The sequence below is a fragment of the Arachis hypogaea genome, chromosome 19, assembly GCF_003086295.3.
Source record: "Arachis hypogaea cultivar Tifrunner chromosome 19, arahy.Tifrunner.gnm2.J5K5, whole genome shotgun sequence".
NCBI classification, from domain to species: domain Eukaryota; kingdom Viridiplantae; phylum Streptophyta; class Magnoliopsida; order Fabales; family Fabaceae; genus Arachis; species Arachis hypogaea.
The window spans coordinates 81,619,439-81,633,419 of record NC_092054.1 but is presented as its reverse complement, the minus strand read 5'-3'; the positions used below and the strand labels follow the sequence as shown (position 1 = coordinate 81,633,419).

The following is a 13,981-nucleotide window of genomic DNA, read 5'->3' as shown; positions in this document are numbered from 1 at the left end:
TCTTCTTCTAAGGGAATTTTGTTGTTGTCTTCACATGTCTCTGGTGGTTTAGGTTCCTCCAGCTTTTCCTTGAGCTGTGACAACTGCTTATTTCCTTGTTCATCAACCAAGGGCTTTCCCAGATGGGCTGGTTGTGCTTCTGTGCTTGCTTCCTCTGTCAGCATCTCATTATGATCTTTGCTTGGTTCTTTGTTCTCTTGGTCTGATTCTTGTGAGAGTTTGAAGACATTAAAGCTGATTCGTTCATCATGGATCCTCAATATTAGCTCCCCTCGCTCCACATCTATGAGTGCTCTGGCTGTAGCTAGGAATGGTCTTCCCAATATGATTGGGTGAGTGTGACTCTCTTCCATGTCCAGAATGACAAAGTCTGTGGGAAGAAAGTATTTCCCAACCTTTACCAACACATTTTCCACCACTCCTATTGCTTGTTTTTGAGTTTTGTCTGCCAGCCTGATGACTACATCTGTGGGCATTATCTCATTGATCTTCAGCCTCTTCACCAGGGATAAGGGCATTAAGTTGATGCTTGCTCCCAAATCGCAGAGTGCTTTATCAAACATTGTTTCTGCTATGGCACAGGGGACATGAAAACACCCTGGATCTTTTCTTTTTGTAGGCAACTGTGGTTGAATGAGGGCATTGCACTCCTTGTTCATCACTATAGTTTGGCCTCCCTTGAGTGAGCTTTTCCTGGGAAGCAGCTCCTTCATATACTTGATGTATGCAGGCATTTGTTGAATAGTCTTGATGAATGGTATGTTGACATGCAGAGCTGCAAACAAATCTAGAAACCTTGAGTATATTCTCTTCTCCACAGCACCATTGAGCAGTTGGGGAAAAGGTGCATAGAGTCTCAGTAGCTCCTATTTTGAGATTTCTGGTTCTTGGTAATCTTTTTCCTCCTTCTCTGCTGAGGTGTCTCTAGGTTGTTCTGCCGACTTGTTTGGCTTGTCCTCAGTCTCCTTATCACTTATAGTGACTATCTTACAATCTTCCCATCTTACTTTCTTTGTTTCACCTCTTATATTCTTCTCTGTGTCACTTGGGAATCCATCTGTGGGTTTGGGAATCTGCTCAGAGAGATACCCCACTTGAGATTCCAATCTCTTGATTGTATCTCCTTGGTTCTTAAAATTTGCTCGCACTTCCTCCTTGAATGCCTTGTTGTCTTGAATCTCTTTGCCTATGCCTTCAAGTAGATTCTCAATCCTTGAGAGTCTGTCATCAAATGATGGTAGATTGGGATTAGAGGTAGAAGGATGAGGTAAGTTATTTTGGTTTTGATATGAATGTGGAGAGGTGTTTTTATGGGGGTGTTGATATGGTCTAGATGTGAAATGTTGGTGGGCTGCATTGTTGTTGGGATTTGAACGTCTTTGATCTAGGCCTTGGTCTTGTTGATTTCCCCACCCAAAGTTTGGGTGATTCCTCCATCCAGGGTTATAGGTCTTAGAGTATGGATCATGGTTTTGCCTAGGTGAATTCCCAATGTAGTTGGCTTGCTCCTGACTACCCTCTGCTTCTTCATTCACTCCTTCTTGGGTTGTTGATGAAGTAGTGATTGCTGCTACTTAGTTCCTCTCCATCTTCTTGGTGAGGTCAGCCAGCTGCTGGGTAATGAGCTTGTTTTGGGCCGGCAGAGCATCTACATTGTTTAGCTCCATTACTCCCCTAGTGTTGCCTCTTTCAGAAGCATAGAAATAATCATTCTCTGCTACTGTTTCAATGACATCTATGGCTTCCTCAATGGTCTTCTTCTTGTTCAAAGATCCTCCGGATGAATGGTCTACTGCCTTCTTTGATTCATATGACAGGCCTTCATAGAAAATGTGTAGCTGCACTCATTCGTTGAACATATCTGGTGGGCACCTCCTTGTTAGGTCCTTAAACCTCTCCCATGCTTCATAAAGAGTCTCACCATCTTGTTGCTTGAAATTTTGGACCTCAGCTCTCATCCTATTGATTCGTTGAGGAGGGTAAAATCTTGCTAAGAATTTGTTCACCACATCATCCCAGGTTGTCAAGCTCTCCTTCGGGAAAGACTCCAGCCATTTGGCTCCCTTATCCTTGAGTGAGAATGGAAATAAGAGCAGTCTATAGGCGTCAGAATGAACATCATTAGACTTCACTGTGTCACATATTCTCAGGAAGGTGGTTAGATGTTGATTGGGGTCTTCTTGGACACTTCCTCCGAACGAACAGTTGTTCTGAACAAGAGTGATGAGCTGTGGTTTTAGTTCAAAATTGTTGGCATAGATGGTTGGCTTTTGAATGCTACTTCCATAGTTTCCTGGGTTTGGATTGATGTAAGAGCCTAAAACTCTTCTATCCTCCCCAGCATGATTTGCTTGACCTCCTCCGCCATGGTTGTGAGCCTCTTCTTCATGATGGTTTTCCATGTTGTCTTCCATGTTTGGCTCAAAGTATTCCTCCTCTTCCTCGACACCAACTACTCTTTTTCCTCTTGCTTCCCTCCTTAATCTAAAGAAGGTCCTCTCAGGTTCAGAATCAAAGGAAGTTCAAGCCCTGCTTCTTTTCCCTGTCATACAACCAACAAGTACAAGCAAGGAAAATAGATGCAGAAAGTATTTCTATCAGAATGACTGTTAGTGCGAGTGATGCAATATATCAAACAGTTAGTGGGTTAGTGAAATGAATGGTAAACAACTAAAAACGAAAAAGTAAGGGGAAGGGAAGAAATTAACTAAAACTGAAAGTAAATTACTCAAATAGAAAATTAAATCAAACAAAACAAAAATGCTCAATCTAGTTACTCTTCCAATTTAATCATTGTTGATGCACAATCAATCCCCGGCAACGGTGCCATAAACTTGATGCACGGAAAACTTGTCTCATAACAAATTTCCTTCGGCAAGTGTACCGAATTTGTCGTCAAGTAAAAACTCTCAATAGAGTGAGGTCGAATCCCACAGGGATTGATTGATCAAGCAACTTTAATTAGAGGAATATTCTAGTTGAGTGAACCAGAATTTGGGTTGAGAATTGTAGAAAATTAAATGGCGGGAAAGTAAATAACAGAAAAGTAAATGCTAGAAATAAAGAGCTGAATGTAGATGACGGAAAATAAATTCCAGAATCTTAAATGAGAATGGGGTAATTGCTCATAAAAGTAAATGACAGAAATTAAAGAGAATGGGTAAGATCAGAAATGGGGAGTTCATTGGGCTCAGGAGGTGTTGCATTCTCCGGATCAATTTTATTTTCATCTCTTCCTCAATCAATGCACTCATTGATCTCCTTGGCAATCTTAAGTGATCGAATTACAATTCCTTGTAATTCAATCTCTCAAATCTTGATCAATAGGCAATTCCTTGGTCAATTGCTCATGAGAAGAGATGAAGTATGGTCACTGATTATACCACATGCATTTCCCAAATCAAGTGTTGAGAGGATTATAGTCACAAATCCATCCAAACCCAATTTGGTCCAGCATGAGAAAGCATTTCTAGCATGATCTCTTCATTCCTCTTTCAAGGTTCAGAAGAGATCCAAGTTTGAATAGCTTCTTTTCCAAGATAACTACTGATGCACGAAAAACTTGTCTCATAACAAATTTCCTTCGGCAAGTGTACCGAATTTGTCGTCAAGTAAAAACTCACAATAGAGTGAGGTCGAATCCCACAGGGATTGATTGATCAAGCAACTTTAATTAGAGGAATGTTCTAGTTGAGCGAATCAGAATTTGGGTTGAGAATTGTAGAAAATTAAATGGCGGGAAAGTAAATAACAGAAAAGTAAATGCTAGAAATAAAGAGCTGAATGTAGATGACGGAAAGTAAATTGCAGAATCTTAAATGGGAATGGGGTAATTGCTCATAAAAGTAAACGATAGAAATTAAAGAGAATGGGTAAGATCAGAAATGGGGAGTTCATTGGGCTCAGGAGGTGTTGCATTCTCCGGATCAATTTCATTTTCATCTCTTCCTCAATCAATGCACTCATTGATCTCCTTGGCAATATTAAGTGATCGAATTATAATTTCTTGTAATTCAATCTCTCAAATCTTGATCAATAGCCAATTCCTTGGTCAATTGCTCATGAGAAGAGATGAAGTATGGTCACTGACTATACCACATGCATTTCCCAAATCAACTGTTGAGAGGATTATAGTACATATCCATCCAAACCCAATTTGGTCCAGCATGAGAAAGCATTTCTAGCATGATCTCTTCATTCCTCTTTCAAGGTTCAGAAGAGATCCAAGTTTGAATAGCTTGTTTTCCGAGATAACTACCCAATTGGATGAAGATCGAAAGCTTTCAAGTAAAATCAAGAGAAAAGATAGAAGAAGAATAATGAAAACTAGTATTGATCCATCAAATTACAACAGAGCTCCCTAACCCAATGAAAGGGGTTTAGTTGTTCATAGCTCTGGAAAATGAAAACAATGATGGAGAATACATGATGAAACTAGAAGTGCAGAGAAAGTAAAATACAGAGAGTAGTTCTATGCCAAGAGGCTCCCTATATTTTCCAACTCCCTTTTTAATTCAAAGCTACTCCTATATATACTACTCTTCTGATCTTCTAGTTGGCTCTTCAAGTCTTGGATATGGGCCTTTGGATATTGAGTTTGAAGCAGTTATCTTCTTCATTGGGCTTGGCTTTACTTGCAGAGAGAAAGTGTGAAGTGGGCAGAGACTTTAGCTCAGGACGTTAGTGGTGTTAACGTTCAGTGAAAATATGGGTTTGAGAACGTTAGTGACAATCACCTTTTTCACTAACATTCCTCACCCAAGTAAGAGCCACGTTAACCTCAACGTTAGTGGCACAAACGTTGCCACTAACGTTGCCTCTTTGTCCTTCGCACACGTTATTGGGACTTACCTTTCCCAATAACGTTGAGAAGCCTCCTCCTTCCCTACGTTAGAGTCCACGTTAACTTAGTTAACGTGGCTCCTTAATTTAGGCTTGCCAACCTTCGAGAACGTTAGTGACACTTACCTTTGTCACTAACGTTCCAATGTGCCCCTAGCTCCCACGTTAGAGTCCACATTAACTAGGTTAACGTGGCCTTTAACGTGGTTGTGCTAGCCATCTCCAACGTTAGTGACAAAGGTGAATGTCACTAACGTTGGCTCATCATCTCTCCTCCTCATGTTAGCTTCCACGTTAACTAAGTTAACGTGGGAGTTAACGTGGCTCATTGTGGCTTGTGTGGGCTCCTTCCAACGTTAGTGACAATGTTAGGTGTTACTAACGTTGGCGATCACCTTCCTTCTTCACGTTAGCTTCCACGTTAACTAGGTTAACGTGGGAGTTAACATGGCTTATTGGGGCTTGTGTCGGTTAATCCCAACGTTAGTGACAATGTTTGGTGTCACTAACGTTGTCGATCACCTACTTTCTTCACGTTAGCTTCCACGTTAACTAGGTTAACATGGAATTTAACGTGGCTTATTGTGACTTGGCCAACGTTAGTGACAAAGTTGAATGTCACTAACGTTGGCTTCCCCTTTACTTTTTAACGTTAGAGGTCACGTTAACTAAGTTAACGTGGCTCTTAACGTGGCCACTTATGAGCTTGGTCCAACGTTAGTGACAAAGGTAAGTGTCACTAACGTTAGCTCCATTTCCTTTCCTCCACGTTAGAGTTCACGTTAACTTAGTTAACGTGACTCTTAACGTAGGCAATGATGGCTTCGAGAGCGTTTTTGGCGATTACTTTTCTCATTAACTTTGCAAGTTACTCCCATTCCACTTTAGGAGTTACGTTAATTAGATTAACATGGCTGCTAACGTGGTTCTTCCTTGCTTCCTTTGTCCTGAAATCAAGCAATAGAGTGCATCAAAGTTCTAGTCCAAGTCATGGGAAATACAACATCCAATTTGTCATTAAATTCATGCAAAATCCTCATGAAATCATGTAAAGTGCACAATGTATGCTTGAATCAAGATGTAAGTGAATATCTACCCAAAACTAGCTTATTTTCTAAGGAAATGCATGAAACTACCCTAAAAACAGTAAAGAAAAGGTCAGTGAAACTGGCCAAAATGCCCTGGCATCACAACACCAAACTTAAAGCTTACTTGTCCCTAAGTAAGTACTGGAACAAGAGAATGATGAATGGAATGCCAAGAGAAATAAGTCATTCTTGTGGAGGTCATGTCCCTGGTTTTATGGTTGTTTCATGCATAGCAACTTAGATTCATTCCTTTACTGGCTTTCAGACCTTTATCATGTCCTAGATTACTCACTGTGATTGCATCCCATGAGACTTTTATTCATTGATCCTTTTATTGTTATTTCAGGGCTTACTTGTTTTCTTAGGCTAAGTGCTCTGTATGGGGGCGACTCTTTAAGATAAGCTTTCAGCCAACACTCCCGAACCAGTTGGTTCAAGGTGCTAGGTGTTAAGACACCCCTACGGACTTACTCCCTCAAGTCTCTTTCCCCCATACATACACACCACAGGCATATAGTTTATTTATTTTCTTTTCTTGAGACCTTGGTGTCCAGCACCTCTTTGGGTTACTAAATGCTCTGTAGTAAAGGTTACTATTGATAGTGGACTTTCAGCTAATAATCCCGAGTTAGTTAACCCAAGTTACCAAGTGATAAGGCACCCCTAAGAGCTTATTCATCCAAGTAGATCCCTCACACAGGAGCACCACAGACACATGCTTCAAGATTAAAACCATTGGTGCCTAGCCTTATTGCTTACTCTTTTTTCTTTTATTTTTCAACCTTTATTTGTTCTTTATCTTTTTCTTATTAGGATCTTCTTATTTAGCTAGTCTCATGGGGTGTATTCAAAGCATAGTATTCATGACAGATAGTTGTCTTCCCACCTTGTGGTTGAACCAACTTAGCTAACTTATGATCTCACCATAAACTCATGAACTTACTCCATAGTATGAACTCCTTTCTGGTCTTTTGAAACACTCATTCTTTTTTTTTTCATTTGATTTAAAGGGACAAGCATACAAGTTAGTAAGAAGATGATGCAGTAACATAAAGACTAGCAAACATAGACCTATTCAAAAAAAGCTTAAAAGACAGAATTTAAAAAGGTTCAAACTACTATGGAAGCATGTTCTATTTCATACAAGATCTTCCTTATTTAAAGCATAGAGAAAGATGGACCAAAGAAGGAACTCCACCACCTTTTACTCATGTGGTTGCCCATGCTCTCCTCCTTGCTTGTCCTCCTTGTGTCCCTCTTGATTGCTCGTACTCCCACTCCTTTTGCTTTTTCCAATCAGCTTCTTCCAGAAACCACCATCTTCCATCTTCTTCTTGAGTGTTTCCTTCTGCCGTTTCACCTTCCTCTCTTCTTGTTCTACAAAATCTTTTTGGACCTCATCATATGTAGGGATGGCATAGTGTAGATGATGCATATTACTAGACATGTAGTTTAACTTGGCTTGAGTGTTTACGTTGAACTCCTCCCTATGTAGTTGCCGTCCTTCAATAAGTATAGTGAACTCATTGAATGCTTTCATCTGAGCTATTTGCCACTGATTGAATTCCTGCAAATGCTTATCTTGACGTTCTTGCCTCTCAGTAACTTGGTGGATGGCTTGAGTGAGCTGGGAGTATTGTTCTTGTTGCTGCTCCATTTGTTGTTTCTACCACTCTTCTTGTTGGCTCATCCAGTTGGACTGAAGGTTTAGTATTTGCTCTTGTCCTTCCATATGTCTCATCCCTAGATCTTCAATGGCCCTTAGAAGGTGATTCATATTCAAATTGGCTGGGTCATGATGCTCTTCTTGTTGATATTCTTCTTGATGAGGATCCTCTTGGTGGGCTCCTTCTTTCGCTTTTAGCTTCCCTATTTGTGGCCTTCTTTGTTGCTGAGCAGGTGTAGTATAGACAAGACGCTGGATTGTAACTAGCCTCTCAGGGTTCACCCAGTCTGGATTACTATCCTCGAAGACCACCTTAGCCGTTGTACATAGTCTGAGAATAGTGCTAGGGTACCAAAGACTGTCACCTGAATCAGCCTTCTCAGCTGACTCTTGAATCCCCTTAGCTATGAGTTCATGCACATTGATTTCTCCACCCTGTACTAGGCAATGTACCATAGTCGCTCGATTAATATTGACCTCTGAATTATTTGCAGCTGGGAGGATGGACCTCCTTACGAGTTCAAACCACCCTTTGACTTCCGGGCTAAGGTCTCCCCTCTTGATGAACCGGGGTCTTCCATCTGCATACCTCTCCCAATCAGCTGCTATGACACAAATGTCAGTCACGATTTCTGTGAGCTCATCATTGTCAGGGCTCTTACTTATCCTTGCATGATAACTGGGCTCATCAAAATGTGGTGATTTCAAGTGAAGAGTTCTTGTTATAGCATTTGGGATGAAGTCTACCTCTTTTCCTCTTACATAGCTTTTGAAGGTTGGGGCCCTGGTTTTGTCTTCTCTAACCACAATTACGTAGAACTCTTTGATGAGGTTTGCATTGATCTTCCCCTCTGGATAAGTGAGCCTTTGCCACCCTCTTTGTTCAATTTTCTCCCGAATCTGTGGGCACTCGTCTTCATTGATTTGGAAGGTTAACTCAGGCAGTATCTTCTTGATCTTGATCCTTTCAAATTCTTGTTCATGGAAGGCAGTTTTGAATCTCTTCTCATCGAAAGGAATGTTCTCCATTGGTTCCTTCCTCTTTTGCCTCTTGGAACTTGATGATGCCATGAATTTGAGTTGCTGTTTGAGGGGATTAGAAGGTAAGGATAGATGCGGAATTTGGTTGGTTAAGACGAGGTGTGATGAAGGGGTTTTGGATGTCGAAAGTGTGAAGTGTGGAGAGTGGGAATTTGAATGTGAGGGGTAAGTATGCACTAGGACTCATTTATATAGGAAGATTATGAGTGAGTGGAGGGTGTGGATTGATGGAATGGTTCCTTGATGGACGGTTGGGGTTGTGCATGGAGAAAGGACAAGGATCATCACTTTACGAGGGTTATTGGTTCGGTCTTCAAGAGTCTCCTTTCTTCAATGTTGCATGGCAACTGATGAGGGTGGAAACTTGTCTCTCAACAAATCTCCCTTCGGCAAGTGTACCGAATTTGTCGTCAAGTAAAAACTCACAATAGAGTGAGGTCGAATCCCACAGGGATTGATTGATCAAGCAACCTTAATTAGAAGAATGTTCTAGTTGAGCGAATCCAGAATTTGGGTTGAGAGTTGCAGAAAATAACATGGCGGAAATGTAAATAACAGAAACGTAAATGCTAGAATTAAAGGACTGGAAGTAAATGACTGAAAATAAATTGCAGAATTTGTAAATGGGAATGGGGGATTTGCTCATAAAAGTAAATGGCAGAAATTAAAGAGAATTGGTAAGATCAGAGATGGGGAGTTCATTGGGCTTAGGAGATGTTGCAATTCTCCGGATCAAGTTCATTTTCATCTCGTCCTCAATCCATGCACTCATTGATCTCCTTGGCAATCTTAATTGATTGAATTACAATTTCTTGCAATTCAATCTCTCAAGTCTTGATCAATAGCCAATTCCTTGGTCAATTGCTCATGAGAAGAGATGAAGTATGGTCACTGATTATACCACATGCATTTCCCAAATCAAGTATTGAGAGGGTTATAGTCACATACCCATCCAAACCCAATTTGGTCCAACATGAGAAAGCATTTCTAGCTTGATCTCTTCATTCCTCTTTCAAGGTTCAAAAGAGATCCAAATTTGAATAGCTTCTTTTCCAAGATAACTACTCAATGGGATGAAGATCGAAAGCTTTCAAGTAAAATCAAGAGAAAAGATAGAAGAAGAATAATGAAAATTAGTATTGATCTATCAAATTACAACAGAGCTCCCTAACCCAATGAAAGGGGTTTAGTTGTTCATAGCTCTTGAAAATGAAAACAAATATGGAGAATACATCATAAAACTAGAAAATGCAGAGAAGGTAAAATACAGAGAGTAGTTCTCTTTTTGCAGCCTCCAGAACTCCTTTAACAATTCAAAGCTACTCCAATATATACTACTGTTCTCAGCTTCTAGTTTGCTCTTCAAGTCTTGGGCCTTTGGATCTTGAGTTTGAAGCAGTTCTTTTCTTCATTTGGGCTTGGCTTTACTTGCAGAGAGAAAGTGCTAAGTGGGCAGAGACTTTAGCTCAGGGCGTTAGGGGTGTTAACATTTAGTGAAAGTATAAGTTCGAGAACGTTAGTGACACTTAACATTTTCACTAACATTCCAATGTACCCCTTTGCCTCACGTTAGAGCCCACGTTAACTAGGTTAACGTGGCTTCTAACGTGGCCTTGCCAACCTTCGAGAACGTTAGTGACACTCAACATTGTCACTAACGTTCCAGTGTGCCCCTTTTTGCTTCACGTTAAAGCCCAGTTAACTAGGTTAACGTGGCTTCTAACGTGGCCTTGCCAAACTTCGAGAACATTAGTGACACTCAACATTGTCACTAACGTTCCAATGTGCCCCTAGATCTCACGTTAGAGTCCACGTTAACTAGGTTAATGTGGCTTCTAACGTGGCCATTCTTAGCCATCCCAACGTTAGTGACAATGTTGAGTGTCACTAACGTTGGCTCATCATTCATTCCTCATCGTTAGCTTCCACGTTAACTAAGTTAACGTGGAAGTTAACGTGGCTCCTTGGGGGTTGTGTGGTTGCTTCCAACGTTTGTGACGATGTTGAGTGTCACTAACGTTGTCGACAACTCTCACTTCTTATGTTAGCTCCCACGTTAACCAAGTTAACGTGGAAGTTAACGTTGTGTGTTGCATCCTTAGGCCAACGTTAGTGACAATGTTGAATGTCACTAATGTTGGCTTCTCTTCCCCCTTTAACGTTAAAGGCCACGTTAACTAGGTTAACGTGGGCTCTAACGTGGCCACTTATGAGTGTTTGCCAACATTAGTGACAATGTTAAGTGTCACTAACGTTGGCTCAACTTCCCTTTTCCACGTTAGAGTGCACGTTAACTTAGTTAACGTGACTCTTAACGTGGGCAATGATAGCTTTGAGAGTGTTATTGGCAATCACTTTTCTTATTTACCTTGCAAGTTACCTCCCTTTCCTTGCTTCATTTGGTCCTGAAATCAAGCAACAGAGTGCATCAAAGTTCTAGTCCAAGTCATGGATAATGCAGCATACAATTTGTCACTAAATTCATGCAAAATCCTCATGAAATAATGTAAAATGCACAATGTATGCTTGAATCAAGGTGTAGGTGAATATCTACCCAAAACTAGCTTATTTCCTAAAGAAATGCATGAAACTACCCTAAAAATAGTAAAGAAAAGGTCAATGAAACTGGCCAAGATACCCTGGCATCAACAACATTTTCCAATGCATTCCTTCTTGAGATAAGTGTGTAGTTCCTCTTCATGAAGTGGCCGAACTTTTCTCATTTAATTGTCCAATCAATCTCCTTCAATGCTCCTCTCATTTTCCCTATAAAGATCAAATAAGAAAAGTAAGAATTAATATCATAAAAAAACAAGTTAAACTTTACGGCTAGAATAAAAAAAATAAGAAAATATTTTGTTTATTCATGAACTCCAACTAACTAACTAACTGTGTATCCTTATATGCCCATTGGCGGCACCATGGGGTGACACCAAACTTAGTTTGGAGCACTGTGATGAAAAGTTCTGTTCAAAGCTCCAAGACTAGCATGCTCTCAGTTGCATTCATGCTTTCTTGGCCTGCTTTGAACACCAAACTTGTTCTTCACTATATACTGCCTATTAAGGATTTCACCAAGTGTTTGTCAAGTCTGGGTTAGAATTCATGAATATTGACTTATTCACTATTTTCTAAAAGCATATAAAACATGGGTTGCCTCCCATGAAGCGCTTCTTTAGCGTCACTAGCTTGACGTTTCTCCCTCATCAGGGTGGTTGGTAATGCTTAAAGTCCTCCCCTCTTGCTGTGGACTTATATCCATTGGTTGTATCAATGATCTCTACATGTTCCAAGGAGAGAACTCTGTTGATAGTGAAGACCTTAGGTAACTGAGATGGTACAGTGGGGAGATTAGGGGGGGATATCTAAAAAGTAAGCTGAGATCACTTTATCCCTTGGAGAGAAGTCCTCTGTAGGGATCTTCTTGTTCCTCCACCCCCTTAGTACCTTCTTCTTTGTCCCTTTTGATGTTTCCTTGCTCTTTGTGACTTCTTCTTCTAAGGGAATTTTGTTGTTGTCTTCACATGTCTCTGGTGGTTTAGGTTCCTCCAGCTTTTCCTTGAGCTGTGACAACTGCTTATTTCCTTGTTCATCAACCAAGGGCTTTCCCAGATGGGCTGGTTGTGCTTCTGTGCTTGCTTCCTCTGTCAGCATCTCATTATGATCTTTGCTTGGTTCTTTGTTCTCTTGGTTTGATTCTTGTGAGAGTTTGAAGACATTAAAGCTGATTCGTTCATCATGGATCCTCATTATTAGCTCCCCTCGCTCCACATCTATGAATGCTCTGGCTGTAGCTAGGAATGGTCTTCCCAATATGATTGGGTGAGTGTGACTCTCTTCCATGTCCAGAATGACAAAGTCTGTGGGAAGAAAGTATTTCCCAACCTTTACCAACACATTTTCCACCACTCCTATTGCTTGTTTTTGAGTTTTGTCTGCCAGCCTGATGACTACATCTGTGGGCATTATCTCATTGATCTTCAGCCTCTTCACCAGGGATAAGGGCAATAAGTTGATGCTTGCTCCCAAATTGCAGAGTGCTTTATCAAACATTGTTTCTGCTATGGCACAGGGGACATGAAAACACCCTGGATCTTTTCTTTTTGTAGGCAACTGTGGTTGAATGAGGGCATTGCACTCCTTGTTCATCACTATAGTTTGGCCTCCCTTGAGTGAGCTTTTCCTGGGAAGCAGCTCCTTCATATACTTGATGTATGCAGGCATTTGTTGAATAGTCTTGATGAATGGTATGTTGACATGCAGAGATGCAAACAAATCTAGAAACCTTGAGTATATTCTCTTCTCCACAACACCATTGAGCAGTTGGGGAAAAGGTGCATAGAGTCTCAGTAGCTCCGATTTTGAGATTTCTGGTTCTTGGTAATCTTTTTCCTCCTTCTCTGCTGAGGTGTCTCTAGGTTGTTCTGCCGACTTGTTTGGCTTGTCCTCAGTCTCCTTATCACTTATAGTGACCATCTTACAATCTTCCCATCTTACTTTCTTTGTTTCACCTCTTGTATTCTTCTCTGTGTCACTTGGGAATCCATCTGTGGGTTTGGGAATCTGCTCAGAGAGATACCCCGCTTGATATTCCAATCTCTTGATTGTATCTCCTTGGTTCTTAAAATTTGCTCGCACTTCCTCCTTGAATGCCTTGTTGTCTTGAATCTCTTTGCCTATGCCTTCAAGTAGATTCTCAATCCTTGAGAGTCTATCATCAAATGATGGTAGATTGGGATTAGAGGTAGAAGGATGAGGTAAGTTATTTTGGTTTTGATATGAATGTGGAGAGGTGTTTTTATGGGGGTGTTGATATGGTCTAGATGTGAAATGTTGGTGGGCTGCATTGTTGTTGGGATTTGAACGTCTTTGATCTAGGCCTTGGTCTTGTTGATTTCCCCACCCAAAGTTTGGGTGATTCCTCCATCCAGGGTTATAGGTCTTAGAGTATGGATCATGGTTTTGCCTAGGTGAATTCCCAATGTAGTTGGCTTGCTCCTGACTACCCTCTGCTTCTTCATTCACTCCTTCTTGGGTTGTTGATGAAGTAGTGATTGCTGCTACTTAGTTCCTCTTCATCTTCTTGGTGAGGTCAGCCAGCTGCTGGGTAATGAGCTTGTTTTGGGCCAGCAGAGCATCTACATTGTTTAGCTCCATTACTCCCCTAGTGTTGCCTCTTTCAGAAGCATAGAAATAATCATTCTCTGCTACTGTTTCAATGACATCTATGGCTTCCTCAATGGTCTTCTTCTTGTTCAAAGATCCTCCGGATGAATGGTCTACTGCCTTCTTTGATTCATATGACAGGCCTTCATAGAAAATGTGCAGCTGCACTCATTCGTTG

The 13,981-nt window shown here is 40.8% G+C and overlaps 1 non-coding gene across 1 annotated transcript; it reads left to right on the top strand.

The window, feature by feature from the left end:
- The first annotated feature begins 1,854 nt into the window (after positions 1–1,854).
- On the top strand, positions 1,855–1,961 carry LOC112782145 (small nucleolar RNA R71). The gene has a single exon (XR_003192882.1). It is a non-coding gene; the product is annotated as a small nucleolar RNA R71 (small nucleolar RNA).
- Positions 1,962–13,981: the final 12,020 nt, after the last annotated feature.